This window comes from Stegodyphus dumicola, chromosome 2, assembly GCF_044657685.1.
Source record: "Stegodyphus dumicola isolate Sdum_Otavi_A_Nest chromosome 2, ASM4465768v1".
In the NCBI taxonomy this organism is placed as follows: Eukaryota; Metazoa; Arthropoda; class Arachnida; order Araneae; family Eresidae; genus Stegodyphus; species Stegodyphus dumicola.
The window spans coordinates 30,533,934-30,543,033 of record NC_140769.1 but is presented as its reverse complement, the minus strand read 5'-3'; positions in this window follow the sequence as shown (position 1 = coordinate 30,543,033).

The window sequence follows — 9,100 nt, the reverse complement described above, 5'->3', positions numbered from 1 at the left end:
ATGTACTACTTGAAGTCTTTGCACATCTTAAATTTCATATAACATTTCTCTGAATATGTGATTTTGGTGATAAAAGTGTAGACAAAATTATCTACATTAAAATTTTTTTATTTATTTAAAATTATATATGTATATATATATATATAAATTTAAGAAACATTCTCTATTCGTATAAAGCAAATTTAACGTTAATCAAAATTAAAATTTTTAAATCATGAAATTTTGATTACATACAAATAAATGATTAATTATTGCTGCGAATTATTTTACAATATCATTTAAATTGTGAGAGCATATCTAAATTAAGTGCAAGTATCTAAAACCATGAATAAATATATAATATTCCAAAAATTTTTTTAAATAAATAAATTTTTAATTAACACGTTGAGCGCGGTGCCAAATTTGCTGTCCTTTCCGTTCAGCCGACAGCGAGCTAAGCCGCATTTTTGTTTAGAATGTTTCAATACATTTCATTAAAACTAAATTTGATCGATAACATTTCATTGAAACTATATTTATTTTTTAACTTTAATAATGTTGGTCCCGCAGAGCGATGCCAGCCAAACAAAAATTCCAGTGCCGGTCCCCAAGGACCAATGCCGGCCACACGGAAAGTTCACTGCTGGTCCCAAGGTACCGGCGCCACGGTGAATGTGTTAATTAAAAAAAATTTTTTTTAAGACAAAATTAATATACATTAGTTGTTGTTGAGCAGGCAAGAGACAGATCTTATCAAGGGGAAGTTGCCTCCAAACCTAACTCTTCAATTACTCAATTTGTGTTTCATCATCTATATAGGCATGGATATAGTAAAATTCAAAACCAAAAGAAAATCAAATGTTGTGAATTACTAAAAAATTTAAACAAAAGGAACTTTGAGAAATTTAGGTGTTGGTGTTGGTGTATTTAATTACGGCAAAGCACACTAAGGCTATCTGCCTAAGGGGAGGGATGCCTTTCGTGGAGGACTTTCTAAGGGAAACTGGGTCGTATACACGTTACACATGGGGAAAACCACGAAAACACCCATGCAGCCAGCCCGTTCGCGGGATTCGAACCTCGGACTGAACTACCTTGAGAAATTTAGAAAATATGCATATTATGTTTAGTAATTATTAAATATTTTGTGTTCATTTTTTTTTCCTTTTTTTTGGGGGGTGCGATAACTTTCAAATTTTTGTCATTACTTTTTTTTTTCCAATGGCAGATTGTGAACAGTTACAGTGTAACACAGTCCATTATTCTATACAAGGCCTAATGTGGTGGTCTCTTTATTATGAAGGTACCTAATAGGTGAACCACCATCGCTTTCTATGAAGGGACATGCAGTTACAACCATGTCTTCTCCGGGATTCTAACCCAGGTTCTTTGGTATCGCAGTCAGGTTTCCCTAACCACTATACCGTCTAGGCAGCATTTTGGTCATTATTCTACATGTCAGACTATAATGTTTTGGACATACATCTGGAATTATGAAGGTTTTATTAACGCTTTTTATAATAATGGCTACTGTGAAAGAAAATCTCCAAGCTCAAATTCCATGGTTTTGCATCTAATGATTCAAAGCTTCTAATGGTGCATCCAGGCCCAAGTGGCCAAGCGGTAAAGTTGCTGAACACTGGTAGTTCGGTCCAAGGTTTGAATCCCGTGAACGGGCTGGCTGCATGGGTGTTTTCGTGGTTTTCCCCATGTGTAACATGTATACGAGCCAGTTTCCCTTAGAAAGTCCTCCACGAAGGCATCCCACCCTTTAGGCAGTTAGCCCTAGTGTGCTTTGCCATAATTAAATACACCACCACACCACCATCTAATGATGCATCCAGAGAGGTTTTTGCAAACAACAAAATTTATTTACAAGAAAATATAACAATTTCAAATAGTTGAAGCTATATTATTAGGCATCTCTGCCTTCCATGTCTTGCACCTTTAACATCTTAATGGAGTGCCCTTAGCTAATGGAGCATACACAGCACCCTCTAGCCGAAAGGCATGGGAAATATACAGTACAAAGTCCGAAATCCAGTGTCCATTATCGGAATGATCTAAAATCCGGACTTCAAAACCACCATCAATGTTTTTCTTTTAGGCTTATGTATGTATGCGCATTTGATTTCCCCCTCCGCGCATAATAAAACATCTGTAGAATCCCGATTTTTAATTTCGCTACGACACTAAATAAAACACCTTGTTATTGAAGAAATAATCATTTTAGCATAAATTTGTACAATCAGTAATTTGGCTCCATTGCTGCGTATCTGCTTGGCACACATCTCAAACCGAAACATTCCACATGGCTACATCGTTGATGTGACGCCAACCTAGCGAATCATTATTTATTATACTTTCCTTTCAACACCGCATGTTTATCAAAACATGACAACTTGAGTAATGACTCATGTAGCGATGCCTAAACAATTTTTTTATGTTAGTATTTGAATAATAAAGGAGTATGGTAACCTTTTATGTTGACATCATGCTTGGTGATGATTACAGATTTAACTTAAACGCGCTAAAAAATATTGACGAGGAAAAATTTACCCAAATTTTTTTTCCATATGCTAAAAATAGATTTTGTTGATGATACTCATAGACCTAAAGATTACATTTAGGGCTATTTGAATTAAGAATAACTGATTTGTTATTCACATAAACCCAGAACCAGCTCCAGGGCTCGTATGGCCACACCGGGTTGCAGAATTTAGGACCCACAGAGATTGCATCAGGCGGTATGATATAATGTTAGCAGATCCAACACTCTACAAGAGTGGGCCTGTTGATATTCTTTTAGGTGTAGATATCGATTTACCCTTTTTGAAGGGGGAAACGATTAAATGCGAAGAAGGTAAACCAGTAGCCTCTCGTTCTGAACTAGGATGGATATTTCAGATAGTGTGAATAATTCAACAGAGGTTAATCCTAATATCTGTGTGAATACTATACAAGTGGAAACTGATCAGTTGCTGTCTGACTGGAAATTAGGTGCTGTACCTATGTTTGACATACTTACCAAATCGAAGAGAGCATGTGAAATTACTTCAAATGTACATTTACGAGGGAGGAAAGTGGTGTATATACTGTGAAATTACAGTTTCATTCTCAGCTTGGAGATTCGAGACAATTAGCTATGCGTAGATTCCAATCTTTAGAAAATTCACTTTTAAAAAGGCCTCAGATATGAGATATCAGTCTTTAATATTCACGGAATCTTTCATCAGTTAAACTATCAACCCCGGACGAAAAGTTTATTGGAGCTTGAGCACAAATTTATATGCCATCTAATTTAAATATGCCAATAGTTTGGCTGTCAGACACTTTTTTTTTCTAACAATCTCATGATATCTCGGCAATAAAAGCATAATTTTTAAATTAACAAGATATAAGGATACTTCATATTTTATCTTTACTTTTATTGCGCCTCATCAATTAACTCAAGAAACTTCTATGTGTTAAATTTTGCGACTATGACAGATGTTTATCATTAATTTTTATTCACAGCAACGAACATTTCTCAAATTTTTTTAGCTAGAAGCATATATTTTTGTATCGATCCCGTTAGAGTCAACGGAACAAAACTAATTTTTTTTAAAGATATTTGTTACGTCAAAATCAATTAATTACATTAGAATTAGCCAGAACAGTTTGTCTTAAATCTTCCACAAAGTACTCAAAATTTTAAACTTACTTTTATATTAATTGGTAAAGAATGAACCAATTTATTTAATCTTTCAGCATATGCTTCAGAAATAACTTTAAATGAAGCAATCCAGACAGTTCCCGCGCATCATGAGTATGAATACAAGACAAAAAATTCGATTCATGCACCTCGTTTATTGGAAAATTTTATTTAAAAAAAAAAAAAAAAGAAAGAAAGAAAAAAAAAAGGGTGAAAAAGTGCAATAACTAATAATATTGTACATTTCATTTTCGATCACCCTTTTGTATTCTTCGGTTGTTATTCCAGAAGGCGTTTATGAAATTGCAAAACTCAGCAGTTATATCGCTGTCTGTGTTCAGTTAGTGGACTTAGGCAAGTTTGTTATGACTAAGTAAAGAGAGCAAAGAACAACTAATGTCGGCAGTATAATATATTTTCTATGAACGTTTTATCTATACAATTCGTTAACAAAAGTGTAGTTTGTTCCTTATAGCTACTATTAGTAACAAATTTCAGTGTTAGAAAATATTATATACACTACTGTGAAAGCTCGTGTCTTTTGAGAATAAATTAATGCTATTAGTATTTTTCTTCTTTTTTTAGCTAGATTGTTTATAACCCAAAATTCCTTTAATAATATTCACTGATGTATTCCGAAATTAAAAGTTAAAAATCGTAAGTTTTAAAAATAAATTTCTGAATTTTTGATCGAATAGCTAATTTGGCGCCCCTTCTATTTGTTCAGCTGAGGCAAGTATCTCACCTGCCTCACCCTCGTCCCGGCCCTGTCTCCATCATATTACATATATAAAAATATTAACCAATCGTCACCAAATTCTCGAAAATTACAGATCTGTGAAATACAATATTTTGTATTTCACATATATGTAGTTTTCGGGAACTCTTCTGGTTTGGTGACTACTGGTTGGTATTGTTTTACATATTTATTGGGAATTCTGGATTTTACTGATATGGTTGTAAGCTTCTTACTTTTTGTCTATGATTGGTTAATTTTTGCAGCTTTGTGAAAAATTTGGTTCTAAATTTCTTACTTTGTATACATATATATATCTACACGTACAGAGTGTTTCAGCAAATCGATTACAAACTTTTAGGAGAGATACACCTAGATGATGAACAATCACATAGCAGTGCATGGTTGCAAAGGCTTCCCTGTCCCGGTAATGGCAACACAAGACATAGGAAAGGAAGAACATGAACAGGGTGAGGAAGCATGTTTATTATGCTTAGCATAGCAGAAATCAAGAAATAAGACCAAAAATAGACAACGATTGTCATCAAAGAAGGTGTTCGAAATTACGACCCTGGAACCTGATGCAGGTCTTACATCTCCGGTACCTGGAAGATCTGATGTTCTGGAAAATAACCGGGCATGTCCCGGATTTCCCTAGCAGCTGCCACGATGCGTGCGACAAGTTCCTCAGCACTTCTAATGGGGATTTTGTACGCCAATGTCTTGACCGTACCCGTGGAGGAAGTAGTCAATGCAAGTGTGGTCGGCCCATCTTGCTGGCCAATGGACCGGACTAATGTTGAGGATACGTTTCGAACGTAACTTGACGATTGTCTGTTTCTATTGACAGACGATTTTTGTTTGTTTTTATTCTTTGTCTTGTTTTGATGTTTGATTGTCTGTTTTTATTCTTTTTCTTGTTTTCCGCTGATGACGATTGTCTGTTTTTACTCTTTTTCTTGTTTTCCGCTGCACTAAGCATAAGAAACATATTATTACGAATTTTGTATTTAGATAGCTAATTTTAGAAGAATTATAATTAAAATTGTTTTATTTCCCCGTGCGCGTGATAAATTTTAAGAGAAAGCTACGCCGAAAAAGTAAAAATATAAGAGCACGTGCATTTAACATTAAATAAATCGATATCTCTTTTATTTGTATTGAAATTGAATAAATGTAATTGACTACTGTGTCAGCTGTAACCGTAATTCCATCCTCTTATTGGTTTCCAGAAATCTCGAGAAGCAAAGAAATTACTGGAAGTCTCACGCGACCGAGAGAAAAGCTATAAAAATGCCCGAGTCAGTTGTTGCTGCTGTTGTTATTGTTTATCAGATTAGCTTTCTCTGTGCTTTGCGTTCTATTTAACATTTTTAGTAGTTTAAAGTATAACTACTGATTATTACTGCGTGATATTGTAGACAATTGTACACATATTTCCGAGAAAAATTCCGGCCTTCTGTTATATTTCTTTTGATAAGGATAAATTTTACTAAGCTCTTATCGGACTTGTGCATTCAATCTCTTATGAAACTGTGAGCACGTAACGATATATTCTCACCCTATTCGTGTCCTTCCTCTCTTGTGTTTTGTGTCGTCATTACCGCTCCAGGTAAGCATTTCCGACCAGCCATTGCTGTTTTTTTTTCCATCATCTAGGTGTACTCTACCTCTCCTTAAAGTTTGTAACCGATTTGCTGAAACACACGTACACATTCGGTACTGCCGATTGCAATAAAAAAGGAGATTCATAACTAGGTATTACAGCAGTTTTATATACAAAATTTCAACATCCTGCGGCTAATGGATTATGAGTTACGCGCGATACATACCTACATATATCACGGAAAAAATACCTTTTGAATCCATTTTACAATACGTGTTGGGGGAAAAAAGTCCTTTATTCTGTCCGTATGTACAGACGTCATGGCAAACACATCGTCCGAAGGGATTCGGAAACGATCAGAATGGATATTTCCGTTGAAATAGGATACCCGAAATTTTTCGCGATTACAGTTCTTCCTTTACTTCGTACAAGGAACTAAAAAGGATAGCTAATCCGTTTTAGAAGTTACTGAAAATAAAATAAAATTACATTATTTTTAATACATGCATAGTTTTTAAGTTCCTGCTGATTTCAAATTGAGGTGTTTTTCATAAAATGTTCATACATGTTGTACGAAATACCTGTTGTTCCTGTTTGAATAATTAACTATTCGTATTTGTTTATCAGCCACCCAAAATATTGATACGACTTGGACCACATTATGGAGCTACTGCTAACGAAATTGTTTGAAATTTCAAGAATTTTGTAAAGCTTCAAAATTTCTCAATATATAATTTTGAAATTACTTTTGCACTAACAACAAATAAAAGAGGAAAGCAATTATTCGGTTTAATTTGAATGTAATCATTCAATAAAAATTTAATCAGAACTAAAGGAGTTTAATATACTATAGCATTCAACAGAGCATAACTATCTATAAATTTTTAATTGCATTATTTTATTAAGGAAAAGCTTGGTCAGATGTTCTTAAGCGTTGAACTTCTTTCCATACCGGATTTAATGCTGCATTGTTTGCTGTGGAAAAATCATGTTCTTTTAATAGCGGTTCCTATATTATTATTTTGCAGTACTGCTTTATTTTAAAATATTGCAAAATTTCTTTTATTTTTCCCTATGCCTTTATGGAAAAATAGCGAAAAATGGGGCAAAAAATAAAATGAAAAAATTTGGGGAAAATATGGATATCAGTTTTTATAGTACTTTGTGCTAAATAATAACACTAACTTGAAGTGTTCAAACCCTTTGCACTTCTGCAGCTGAAGAAGCATTTCTATGTTTAAAAAACGTTTTTCTATGTTTAAACCTTCAAAACTACCTCTGCAAATTTAGGAAAATTCCTCTGATTCTTATTGCCTTAACACCTCCAATAATCGTTATTCGACGTGTTATTTTAGCTGAATACAACCAGGTTATAAAATCTGCGCCGTTTACTTATCCCATATTTTAGATTAGTTGGATGTAGAATAAACTGCATGTACTTTCAGGAAGAGATTTTAAAGATTTGCAAAAGTATTTCGAAATTGCTGACTCTTTCTGCAGTGATTTATACGTTTTATTTTGCCTTATTAAATGATTTAGCACTATTATGAAATGTAATATACATCGTTAAATTATGCTTTAAATTTAATGTTTTAAGTTATCTGAAGTATAAAAACAATTTTTGGAAGAACAAACTGCCTTTCATAAATGAGAAGTTTTACATAGTTAATTAAACTAGATATTATATTGTAAAACATGTTATTTTTAATCTAGCTTTACATAAAACTGTATTCTTTATAACATGGTTATTATATAGCATTTAATTATATTTCTATCTTCTGAAGCTGAATTGTCACAAATTTTCGAGTGTAGTTTGAATCGTCGAAGTTCTAACTTTTGTTTTTGTCACTAGATGGCGGCAGTTTAATTGTAACCTCCAGGATATTGGAAAGTCTTTTTTTTTTTTTTTTTTTTTTTTTTTTTTCTTCCTTACGATTAAATTAAAACAACCAACAAATCTTCTTCCCTAAGATTTTTTAAACATATAATTGCAAACAGTAAATAAAATTTAGGAAACCGATTGTTTAAAGTAATTTTCTTCTAGAATAGAACACATATTATTTATTTAGTTTTTATGGAAGAAGAGGGAGGAGGAGGAAGCATGAACTTGGATTCGGCATATTAGTAACTATTAATAAAACCTTTTATTATTTTTTATCTTAATTTTAATTTTTTTGGAAATAAAATTTTATATCATTAAATCAAATTCTGATACTTAATTACGTTATGTCTTCTGGCACAATTTATATGTATTTTTTTATCATTTCCAAAAACTCTTTTTAATTTTGTTTAATTATTTCAAAATCATATTTAAACCTGTTCTTAGAATAATTATCAGGAAGTGAATTACAGTAAGAAAGATAGGCTTGTATGCTTTTTAAGCGAAATCCAAATAAATAACATTAAAAAAAAATATTTTGCAACAACGATATAAAATTCTAATAATGTTCTATTTCTGCTACGGTATCTAAAAATATCGACACAGAAACAGACAGGTGAAACCGTAACTAATTAAATAACTCCCAAGCTGAAAATAGACTCTTAAGGGCTAGTTAATTACAACATTTTTAGTGATCGTACCTGGGTGGGAAAAATGACTTTTGCATTTTGTTTTTCATGCATCCGGCACCGTGCTTGTTCATGTAATTATTCTGAGTAGTAGGCCACTTGTGAAGCTGCATGCTTGCTTACTTAAAAATCTGGACTGATCTAAAGTGGTAGTTAATGCTTCATGGATTATCAGTTGTCTTCCAATCACATCATCTGCATAAACGTTCTCATCAGGGGCATAAATAGAAGGAAGCAAGGTTAGACATCTGTCCCCGGGCGCCAAATTGCTGTTACGAAATTTTAGAACTAAATATTTTCCGTTCTTAGCAAACAAGAGGGGCGCGAAATCTTCAGTTGTCTCTGGGCACTAGAAATCCTAGCTATGTCTCTGGTTCTCATTCAAAAGTTTAACCGTTGTAGGATAAAATTCTGTATATTTTTCAGGTGATGTTTAATGGTGGCGGCTAATAGAAACGGACTACTATTTATACCAAATAAAATTCTAATGAACCTATATATGTCAGGAGAAATGGTT